General features: G+C 50.3%; 1 long non-coding RNA gene across 1 annotated transcript; it reads right to left on the bottom strand.

The window, feature by feature from the left end:
- Positions 1-471: 471 nt before the first annotated feature.
- Positions 472-4001, bottom strand: LOC122910599. Its single transcript, XR_006385250.1, has 3 exons — positions 3690-4001; positions 2234-2348; positions 472-684 (listed from the first exon to the last, which is right to left on the bottom strand). It is a non-coding gene; the product is annotated as an uncharacterized LOC122910599 (long non-coding RNA).
- Positions 4002-11488: the final 7487 nt, after the last annotated feature.

The raw sequence follows: 11488 nt of genomic DNA, 5'->3' as shown, positions 1-11488 counted from the left end.
CCAAAGGAGGTGTCCTCGAGGGGAAGAGGAGTTGCTGCTGAGGCCTAGCAGGGGTGCTGGCCACAATGTTGGATCATTGGGTCCAATCTGCTGTGGCTTCTTTTAATGTTGGTTTTTCCCCTTCTAGAATAAGAAATGCTACCTTTATTGGGGCCTCTGGGTGGCTCAGTCAATAAAGCATCAGACTCTTGGTTTTGGCTCAGGTCATCATCTCAGGGTCCTGAGATCGAGCCCTGCATTGGGCTCAGCGGGAAGTCTGCTTAAGGATTCTCTCCCTCTGCCCCTCCTCACCACTCTCTCAAATAAATAAATAAATAAATCTCCTCAAAAACACTACATTTACATGCACTTACTATGTTTAGGCGCTGTTCTAAGTGATTTACTTGTCTTAGCTCATTAATATTTGAAGTGATTCTGTGAGATAGGCACTTTTACGATCCCTATTGTACAGATGAGGAAACTGAGGCACAGAGAGTTTAAGAAACTTGCCCAAATTCACACAGCTCGTAAGTGGTGGAGCCGGGATGTGAACTCAGTAGGAGAGGAGGAGAGCAGGAGGGTCCCTACTCAGTAGCAGAGTCCCCTTTGACCTTCCAAATATCCTCCTCTGTCTTTGGTCGCTTTTTGGACTGCATGCTGGGTTTTCTCCGGTTGGGTGCGGCCAGTCAGAGGTAGCAGCTGGACCTGGGAGTGAAAGGGGACAGAGGTTAAGGCATCTGTTCCTGACTTCTTCCTGCTGTGCCAGTGGCTGCAATCTGGTGCCTCTCAGCTGTGGCTCCAAGCTCTGGTTGGGTATACTTTTGGGTACATGCTCTATCCCCCAATTTACTCCTACTCTTCCCTTTCTCAACATCTCTACAAGGTGGAAGCAAGTTCTATGTGCTCAGGGTGGTGGGGAAGGTGGTCAGGGAAGGGACACAGTAGATGTAGGGGTGGGGATCTACATTTGAGAAGAGATCTGAGTGCCAAAAAAAGAGCCCCAGCCATGCACAGAGGACAGATGTTGGTGGGGAGAGCAATCAGGTAGATGGTGCAAAGGTTCTGAGGCAGCCGTATTCTTGGCATATTTGAGAAAAAGTATAGAAGCCAGTGTGGTGAAATGGGGTGATGGGGAAAGTGGTGGAGGATGAGGTTATGGTGGGGGTTCAGAGCATAGTGCCCTGTCAGCCACTGAAAGTCCTCTGGGGTTTAGGGATGAGGCAGGGGGACACTGGGGAGGGTTGAGCAGAGAGGTTATCTGATGCACATGTTAAAGGCTCACTTTGGCTGTGGTTGGCAGGTTGGGCAGAGCGGGGGCTGCTCTAACCATCTAGGCAAGAGCTGGTGGGGACTCAAGCTAGGGTGGCAGGAGTAGAGGATGAAAATTCTGGCTGGGTTCTGGAAAGATTTTTTAGAGCTCTGCCAACAAGAATCCCCCCAGGGTCAAGATGTGGGTGTGAGTGAGAGGAAAGGAGATGTCTCTGACTTTTGGGCTCAGCAGCTGAGAGGTTGGAACTGCTGCTCACTGAAATGGGGAGACAGCTGGAGGAGTTGACTGGGGTCAGATGTCAGGGTTGAGTGTCCCCATGTTGTCTGAGATTTCTCCTGGATATATGAGGCTGGGGAGGCAGGTAGGTAAGGCTGGAGCTCTGAGGAGAGTCCAGGCTGGGAGTGAGACCCAGCAGTGCCAGAGAGGGTATGAAAATAATGACTCATGTCAGTGGTGGCATGTAGGCAGGGAGGAGGCAGTGGGCTTCCCTCCCTGCAGGCAACCCAGCAAGGATGGCTGGCTGTGGTGACCGATGGCAGCAGGGACTCCCAGATAAGTTGGGGGACGGGGACATGAGAGTTACCCTCCCAGTGGGTTCTGCCAGCCTGTAGCCTGTGCCTCTGTCCTGAATCTGGGTGATTAACCACTGGCACCAGCCCGTCCTTCACCATGGCCGGCCTCTGTCCCCTGCTCTGCCATCCCTGCCCCCATCAGGCTCCAAGCTGCAACGACTGGACGATTGTTACTCTACTGTGCGCTGAGGACACCCACGCCCCAGAGTGGCTTGGGTGACCACAGGGATCACTTGGAGTGAACTTCAGGATGTCTGCTGAAATCACGGGGCAGCAGAAGTGCTCCTTTCCCACTGAGGAACATAACTTGGGAGCTGCTGGAAGTCACCTTCGCCACTTTCCCCAGGGGAAAATCTTTCCAAGTAGGAGCAACTTGGAGGAAAACAGAAAAGAGGGACAGAGAGATACTGACTGAGCCCTGAGGAAGTCCGGAATCTGGGCTGCAGCTTAGTCTGGTCTTCTGGTGCACTCCTTGGTGACTGAGATGGCCAGTTGTCCTGGAGGCTCAGACCAGGTCCAGCAGGCATCTGTTGTTTGCAATAGAAAGAGTTCAGACTAACATCCAAAGATAGTTCAGTGCCCACCTGCAGTCACCAGTGTCTGCCACTGCTGCTCTGGGTCTGGTTGTTCATGTGGGCTTTGAGCTCTTCCCCCACCCCCCGCCCCCGGGCTATCCCGGTCTTTCCTGCGCCCTTCTTTCCCCCATCGCTGCAGCTCTTCCTGGATCACGGTGGCTACGTTGTCTGTCTCTCCTGTGTGTGACCACTCTCTGGTTTCTGACCCATGTTTCACATTCTCCTTGTCCCTGCCAGATACCTCAATGGCTCACCAGTAGCCACTCCACCTTCCCGGCTCCCCTGCAGGTAGGCTGGCCACATGACCCATGCCTGGTCAATGGGAGGAAAGCGCACACCTCCTGGAGGCTTCTGGGAAAAGGTCTGCTTCCCAGAGAAAAAACTAGAGCCTCTCAAGGATAGAGCATTATTTTGCCCCTGCCTTTGGCTTCCTCTGTGGGAACATGGCAGGGGCATGTGATGCCGGGAGCTGTAGGGACCAGGCAGTGGCAAGGGCGAGAAGGAAGAGCCATCACACTGGGAACCATGGAGCAGAAGGGCAGGAAGCACCTGACATGGCTGGGCCAAGGGAAGAGCTCCAGAACTGCTACTTCCAGATGACTCGCTAAGTAAACAACCAACGTCCGTATGGTTTTAGCAACTGTTCGTCCAGCGTCCTGCCACCGAGAGACCGAAGCCTTCCTGATGAATGCAGCAGCCCAAGCACCCCATGGACTCATTCCGAGACTCATCAAGCATTTAATCAAATGCTTACCAAGTATTCCCTGCACGCTGGCTCGTTCTCATATTTAACGTAACCCATTCAACGACTTTTAAATGCACAGCTTACCCCCATTTGAAAGATGAGAAATGTAGGTATATCACAGTGATCCTAGTTTGCCATAGCAGAGAAAAACAAATCTCAGGGGCTGAACACAAGTGTATCTCTCACTCCGATTGAGGTCAAGGGTAGCTGTGATGGGGTGACATGTGCCCGCTCCTTACAATCCCTCAGGGACCTAGGCTGATGGAGGCGCGACCATCTTCAATTGACCCTTGGGGGTTAACATCGGAGGGGCAGACGTAGGCAGAAAATGTGTGGAGGGTGGCACAGGGGGCCTCAGGTCCTGAGTTGGGAGGGTGTGGCCTCTCCTCACACATGTTCACTCGCTGCAGCCATAAGCAGAGAACGCTGGAACACGGCACCCAGCTACTTCTGCCGGTGCAGGAGGAGAGAGACGTGGGTATAGCCAATTGGTTACATTGGGTTAGCCAGTCCCTCTTACTGGGGCTCAGGGGGGCTGCGTGACTCACCCAGTGAGACTCTCAGATGACTGGGGGGAGACCATGCCTGCTTTGTCTTCTCGGGGATCCAGACGTCCAAGGGCTGCCAGCTGAGCCAGGCGCGGCCCCAGGAGCAGTCCTCAGCAAATGCAGCTGTCCGCTCTGGCCTTCCATCTGTTACTGGGCCACACTTCTCCTCCTGCCTTCACCCCATCGCGGGGCAGAGGATTTCACAGTCTGTAGTGAGCACTTCCTCTGCACGCTCAGCTTTCAGAGGCAAGGCTGTCTGGAGTAGAGTGGAGAAGATTGGAGGGTAAGACGGGATCCCCACCCCCGATGATGAGGGAGCAGGAGGCTGGCTGAGGAGGGAGCAGGGGCTGGCGCCTTGCACCCCCTCTCCACCTACTCCCCTTAGTAATATGTGTGACATTCCTCAGGCACCCCTGACTGCCCTGAAAGAAGAACAAATGGTTATATTGCAGAGACCACAGTCCTGTTAAGGCAGGAGTCTCCCTTTGTTTGCAAATGTCCTTGAGATTTACAAACAAAGAAGTTACCTTATCAATAGCCCAATTTCCAAGGACACATAACTCAGTTCCTCAAGCCCTAATGCCACCCTCCCCTCCATAAGAAACCAAAGGAGGCAGAGGTAAAAAGAAAAGTAAATAAAGTTAAATTTCTTCTAAACCTAAATCTCACTCACAAGGAAGCTTGATAGCAGGAATGTAACATTCCACCAGGAAACTCCCAATTGTCTTTATGTTAATGCCTCATTAGAAGGGAAGTGGCCTTGACTTGATAGTAACCAGGCCTTCAATATCCTGATAGTATTCTTTGCCCCAATAGCTCTTCTGAACACCCCTTTGTCCTCACCTACCCAACTCCTGTGTATATAACCAGACACTTCTCACAGGCTCGGGGCAGCCGCATCTCTGCCTGCCCACGGGTCCTGTCCCCGTGCTCTAATAAACCACCTTTTTGCACCAGAGACGTCTTAAGAATTCTTTCTTTAGCCGTCGGCTCCGAACCTCACCCCACCGAACCCGACCTAGGTTCTGGGACTTCATCACCGAGGCCAGGGGTAAGGCCTCAGTTTCCTCATCTGCAGAGGGCACTGATAACTGCCTCCATCACAGTTGCTGGGGGTGGGTGGTGAGGCAGTAGGGAGCACGTAGAGCTGTGCCTGGCTGCAAGCCAGCATTTGCTGAACGTCGATGAGGCCATACTCCTCCAGCCTCTGTTATGCCCATCTTACAGGTGAGAAAATGGAGGCTTCCCAGGTAGGCTGGGGCCCTTGTTCCTCCTAGCACTCGCTCTTCTCACAGGGGTGCGCCGGGGCACTGAGGACCACACGTCACAGTCTGTGGGGAAGGCTCTGCTCACCCGCCACATCCTTCACAGTTGCCTGTTCCAGAAGGCCCTTCCCTGTCTCTGGTTACCAAGACCTCCCACTTAACGCTGAGTCTGGGGCAGGAGTCTGGGGCAGGCCTGGGCCCAAAGTCTCTGCCAGCATAGTCACACCACAAGCCTGAGCACAGTGTGAGACGTGTTACTCAGCCACTCATCCCACGGGCAAAATCCACAGAGCTTCCTACTTTTGGCTCTTGAGCAACCAAGCCCCCAGGTGGTGGACCTGGCAGGGGAGGCCTCAGGATGTTTGTGGTGGGGAGATAAGGCCACCTGGGAATGTAAATTGTTAGACCAGAAGAATGGAGATGCCTCAGGCATGATCTTTCCTGAATTCCATCTTCTGAGTGTTTATTTTCTTCAAGGCAGACTAACAGCTCTTCAGGATTCCTGGGTCCTGATCCTTTGCTTTGGATATCCTTCCCTCCCTTGTATTTATTCAATAAGTTTTTATTGATTACCTACAAAGTTACAGTTTAAATGAAGGCATTCAAAGAGGGCCTCCCTGAGAAGGTGGTAAAGCGGCCAGGTGCCCATCTAGGGGAAATGTGTTCTGGGTAGAGGCAGCAGCCAGTGCAAAGGCCCTGGGGCAGAGTGTGCCTCGCTTGTTTGAGGACCAGTGAAGAGGATGGGGTGGCAGAAGCAGAGTGAGTGAGGGGAAGAGGAGGTCTGAGAAGTCACAGAAGAGGGTAGGACAGACCGGGGAGAGCCACGTGCCCTGAGTGTGCTGGGAAAGGATTGGGGGGCCAAGGAGAGGAGAAACAGAATCAAGGTCTTGGGTTAGCAGTGAACAAAACAATTATCCTTGTCCTCACCTCTGCCCTGTCATTCTAGAGGCAGAAGAGTGGAAAGAAATGAAATAAATAAGAAAGTAAATCCTGTTAGAATTTGAGAAGTCCTGAGAGGCTAAAAGAAGTAGAGAATGGTAGCAGGAAGTGCCGCTGGGGTGGGGGTTTCCATTTATCACGGAGTGACAGGAAGGGCCTCCCTGAGAACTGATGTTTAAGCGAAAACCCCAAGGAGGACAGGGAGTGCTCTTGCCGGTCCCTAGGAAAGAGCCAGGACACAGGGAACTGCCAGTGCAAAGGCCCAGGGGTTGGGCCATGCCATTGGCTCTTTCGTGTTATCACTACCCGGGAAATGGGGATTTCATGATAAAATGAATGCAAAGGTCTTTCAAAAACTAGCCAACATCACAACCAGTCTTTTTTATGATTCGTTCTTGTTACAGATTGCCCCAGTCAGCTATGGCTACAAAGATGCTGTTTAGCAAACCACCCCAAACTCAGTGGCCTCTGACTGCAAACCCTATTTTTCAACCAGATTTCTGGGGTCAGTAGGGGTTTAGCTGATGGAAGCTGGGGAAGCTGGGGCTGCATCTGCTTTTTGCTACTCCCCCTCCTCTGAGCAGTGGCTTCCCCAGGCTTGATCTCCCTGTGCACAAGAGAGCTAAGCCCCGCCCGACACGTGTGGTTAGGGCTTCTGCTCCTGTTCACCTCTGCTCACGTGCATTTGGCCAAGCCCAGCCCTGAGTGGGCAGACAAAGACACTCTGCCTCATAGGACATAGCATAGGTGACATAAGGAGGGGAGAGGCAGGGCTTCTCTGCCACCTGACACGTAGGAAATAATTTGGGCCTCTTGCTGCTGCTGGGCTCCACTGGGGCAGTGAGCAAACAGCTGCAGGCGATAGAACTTTATTTATGGACACTGAAATTTGAACTTCATAAAATTTGCTCATGCCACAAAATACTATCCTTAAAACATTTGTTAAAAATATTTTATTTATTTATTTGACAGAGAGAAAAATAGTGAGAGAGGGAACACAAGGATGGGGAGTGTGAGAGGGAGAAGCAGGCTTCCTGGTCTGGCAAGCAGGAAGCCCGATGTGGGGCTTGATCCCAGGACCCTGGGATCATGATCTGGGCCGAAGGCAGACCTTAACCGATGGAGCCACGCAGATGCCCCCTTAAAACATTCCTATGGAGATTTTATTTATTTATTTGAGAGAAAGCATGAGAACATGTCGTAGGAGGAGCAGAAGGGGAAAGAGAGGGACAAGCAGACTAAGCAGGGAGCCTGACCTGGGACTCCATCCCACGTCCCTGGGATGGCAGCCCGAGTTGAAACCAAAAGCCGGATGCTCAGTCAACTGAGCCCCCCTGCTGTCTCGCCCCCCTCTTAAAATTTTTATTTTATTTTATTTTATTTTTTATTTGACAGAGAGAGAGAGAGAGAGATCACAAACAGGCAGACATGCAAACAGAGAGAGAGGGAGAAGCAGGCTCCCTGCTGAGCAGAGAGCCCGATGTGGGGCTCAGTCCCAGGACCCTAAGATCATGACCTGAGCCGAAGTCAGAGGCTTAACACACTGAGCCACACAGGTGCCCCTTAAAATTTTTTTTTGCTGAACTACTTATAAATGTAAAAACCATTCTTTTTTTTAAATTAAATAAAATATATTTATTTTCAGCATAACAGTATTCATTATTTTTTCACCACACCCAGTGCTCCATGCAATCCGTGCCCTCTATAATACCCACCACCTGGTACCCCAACCTCCCACCCCCCCCACTTCAAACCCCTCAGATTGTTTTTCAGAGTCCATAGTCTCTCATGATTCATCTCCCCTTCCAATTTCCCCCAACTCCCTTCTCCTCTCTAACTCCCCATGTCCTCCATGCTATTTGTTATGCTCCACAAATAAGTGAAACCATATGATAATTGACTCTCTCTGCTTGACTTATTTCACTCAGCATAATCTCTTCCAGTCCCGTCCATGTTGCTACAAAAGTTGGGTATTCATCCTTTCTGATGGAGGCATAATACTCCATAGTGTATATGGACCACATCTTCCTTATCCATTCGTCCGTTGAAGGGCATCTTGGTTCTCTCCATAAACCAATCTATACTTTTAATGCCATTCTGATCAAAATTCCACCAGTATTCTTCAAAGAGCTGGAGCAAATAATCCAGAAATTTGTATGGAATCAGAAGAGACCCCGAATCTCTAAGGAAATGTTGAAAAACAAAAATAAAACTGGGGGCTTTATTATAAGCTGGGCAGCCTCTGAAATGGTGTTAGTCTGGGTCATGTTCTCCGTGAGGTCGGAACCTGGAATTGGGAACCTGGGACACAGGGGGCTCCATGGGACATTGCACTGAGCTCTCTCCCTCAAGGTCTTCTGGATACGTCTCTTCCCAGGAACCCCAAAGAGCTCAAGAGACACACCATGTGTTCTTCCAGCAATGAAGTTGTGGGAGCGGTCTCTGAGGGAGTGTGGAACTGTGCGGTGGGAGAGGGGCTGAGAGCCAGGATGGGAAGCCGTCCACCCTCTGCTCCCAACGGTGATGTGGTTAGTTGAGTTGCAGTCTATAATTCATTACCTAACTTGTGGACCCTTGGAGAATTGCTTAATCATCACAACCCTGTTGGGAGCTACTATCCCCATGTCACTGATGAGCCAGCTGAGGCAGTAAGGAAATGGAATCGGTGTCCAAGATCTGCCAGCAAAGACTCGGGAGCGGGAGCCTGGTGTTATCGGCCTCTACAGTCTGCTGCTGCTTCCTTTGCATTGTTCTTCAAAAAGCGCTGATAGAAATCTGAGTGTTTATGGATCAGCTTGAAGCCCATCACTCCCTTTGTCGTTCACGTTGCTCCCGCCTCCCCATCTGTCTCTCCCTGGACAATAGACGTCTCCTCCACACCCACCGTCTGCTGCCAGGAGAAAGGGCCTGTCTCATTGTGAAGAGCCCTTTCCTTCCTGCTTCCTGGGTTGGATGTAAACACCCAAGGGAGAAAGGCCCCTCTTGTCCGGCAGGCTGTGGAGTGTGGGAGAGGCAGGGCCTGGAGCCCGGCAACTCTGGCACCGCTTATCCCTTGTCCACAGACTAGCATGCCAGCGAACAGCTAAGGAGCCCGGGGGAAGCCCAGGGCCATGGGCACGCGGGGCCTCCTCTGTCTGCTGAGACCCTTGTGTGGGACTGAGCAGGAGGCTCCCTTGCAGGCTGCTTGATCATCATGACTGGAGAAAGGGCCCTCGGGTTCATGCATGGAAACTCCACATTCATGGGCAAAATCTGCGTTATTCCCTTGTTATTTGAAAACAGTTGAGCCGGCCACCTTTCTTCCTTGTTTTATTTTATTTTTTTATCTTTTGGGGGGATGGGGAAGGGCAGAGGGAGAGGGAGAGAGAGAGAATCCCAAGCAGACTCCCCACGGAGCATGGGGCCCAGTGTGGGGCTCGATCTCGTGACCTTGAGATCATGACCTGAGCAGAAACCAAGAGTAGTATGCTTAAACAACGAGGGCAACCAGGCGCCCCTTCTCTGCCTCTTCCTTGTGAAAACACAATGGAAATATTCAAAGAGTGACTGGAAGAAGTCTGAATAGCCTGTGGTTGTGTTTGGGCTGGTTGTTCCACCTGTCCTCCTCCCCCGATGTGTCCTCTCTTTGCTGAACTCTCTGATTGTAAGAGATAGACATCATGACACCCCAAACCCTTCAGCCTGCATCTTTGGGAGTGGGTTTGGAGAAACTAGACACCTGTACGAGTCTCCAGATTTGTGGACAACCCGTTGTCGGATGGCACTGGCTCCCTGTTTTCCTTTGGAGAACAAGGTCAACCCAAGTGTCACCTGGCCTCTGCAGGAAGTCTGGAGCTGGGGTGGGGGGAGGCAGTGGCTGGCTGCACTCTGAGAACATAGGGAGCTAGAGAAGTCTGTGACACCCTCCCTGATCTGCAGCCTCTGGGTCCTGCCAGGCTCCGAGCCAACGGAGTCAGACGGGTTTTGTTTTTGGTTTTATTTCGTTTTGTTTGAACCAGATTGAGTTATATTCTCCTGTTATACCAGCATCTCATTAACCCCCGCCCACCCTGCCCTGGCCAAAATGGCCTCCATTAAGTACAAATGTTACATTAATGGGACTGTTAGTTGAAAATGGTGTGTGGGATCATTTTTAAGTGACTTTGGCCATTAAAATAAACTACACTTTGTTACTTTAAGTGATCACTGTGGAGGTATAAACTGTGAACCCACCTAATATCTTTGTATTGAAGCGATGATAAAACAAGCAATTGGGTTTCCTTGTGAGGAGGACTGAGGATGTGTGTGTGTTGGGGGAGGGTAGCTGCAGATCAGGGAGGGGCCTCAGAGGCTCCAGGAGAACATGGACTTTGAGCTAGTTTGTTGGTGATTCTAGTTGCCGGTGGCCCACTTGGGTCTATGGAGACCTCTGCCTCCTTGCTTGGAAATACAAAAAGAACCCAAGAAAGAAATTCATCAGGAAAGAAAATTAAGAACAGAGAAATAGAGGATGGGGTGGGAGACCCTTTTAGGGGGCCCGGAGGGGGCCAATTCTAGAAGGTGCCTTTGGATGTCGCTTAGCCTGTCTGAGCTTGGGATTCACACCTGTGAAATGGGCGTGGAAGCCACTCGACCTCATTCATTCCACACACTCAGGACCACTGGAAGGACAGTCCCCTGCAGAACCCTCACATATGTCACCTGAGATAGGAATGCTCTCTCTTTTTTTTTTTTAGTTTTATTTATTCAACAGACAGAGATCATAAGTAGGCAGAGAGGCAGGCAGAGAGAGAGGAAGGAAAACAGGCTCCCTGAGCCCAGGATCTCGAGATCATGACCTGAGCTGAAGGCAGAGGCTTTAACCCACTGAGCCACCCAGGCGCCATGGGGATGCTCTTTGACTATGGCTGGGGAACTTTGTGTCCCGAATCCCACAGGTTCTACCGTAGAGGAACATCTGTTGTGTGTCTCTGCGGCTTCCCCTCCCTGAGACCTTAGTGGAGATGGTTCCTTTCTTTCTTTTTTTTTTTTTTTGGCTCGTTGTAATAGCTTGCCTGTCTTTAAAAAATTAAAGAGTGCTGAATTTGAAGTGGGAAGACCTTCACATTTACAGAGTTTTCCTTGATTTGATTTATAAGAGATTTTTCTATTTTATTAGTTTCTTTTCAAATGAACCAGGTCCGTTATTTATTTATTATTTTCATGCTTTTATGTTCCCTAATTTATTTATTTGCTTTTATCTTTATTATTTCCTTTCTCCTGTTTTCCTTTGGGTTTGTTCTTTTCTGAAAAATCTGGGGTTGAAAGCCTCATGTGTTCAAGTTCTCTTTGTGTGTTCAAGTGGGTTTTTGACAATAAAAGCATTTAAAGTCACAGAGAAGCCTCTGAGGCCGGTGAGGACTGTCCCAGAGGTTTTGATACGTGGGGCTCTGTTTTCATTGTTTTCCAGGTAGTCTGATGTGTGCTTGATTTCCTCCTTGACCTACATGTTATTTAGGAGAGGAGTTTTAAATCTCCAATTTTCTTTCTATATTTAGAAAGAATTTATTGCCAGCTTTATTTTATTGTGCTCAGGACTGTCAGCTCTAAAAGATCTGTTCAGACATCTTTTTTCAC

The sequence above is a fragment of the Neovison vison genome, chromosome 6 (genome assembly GCF_020171115.1).
Source record: "Neovison vison isolate M4711 chromosome 6, ASM_NN_V1, whole genome shotgun sequence".
NCBI lineage: Eukaryota > Metazoa > Chordata > Mammalia > Carnivora > Mustelidae > Neogale > Neogale vison.
Note: the sequence above shows the minus strand (reverse complement) of the source record. Positions and strands in the feature narration are given on the sequence as shown.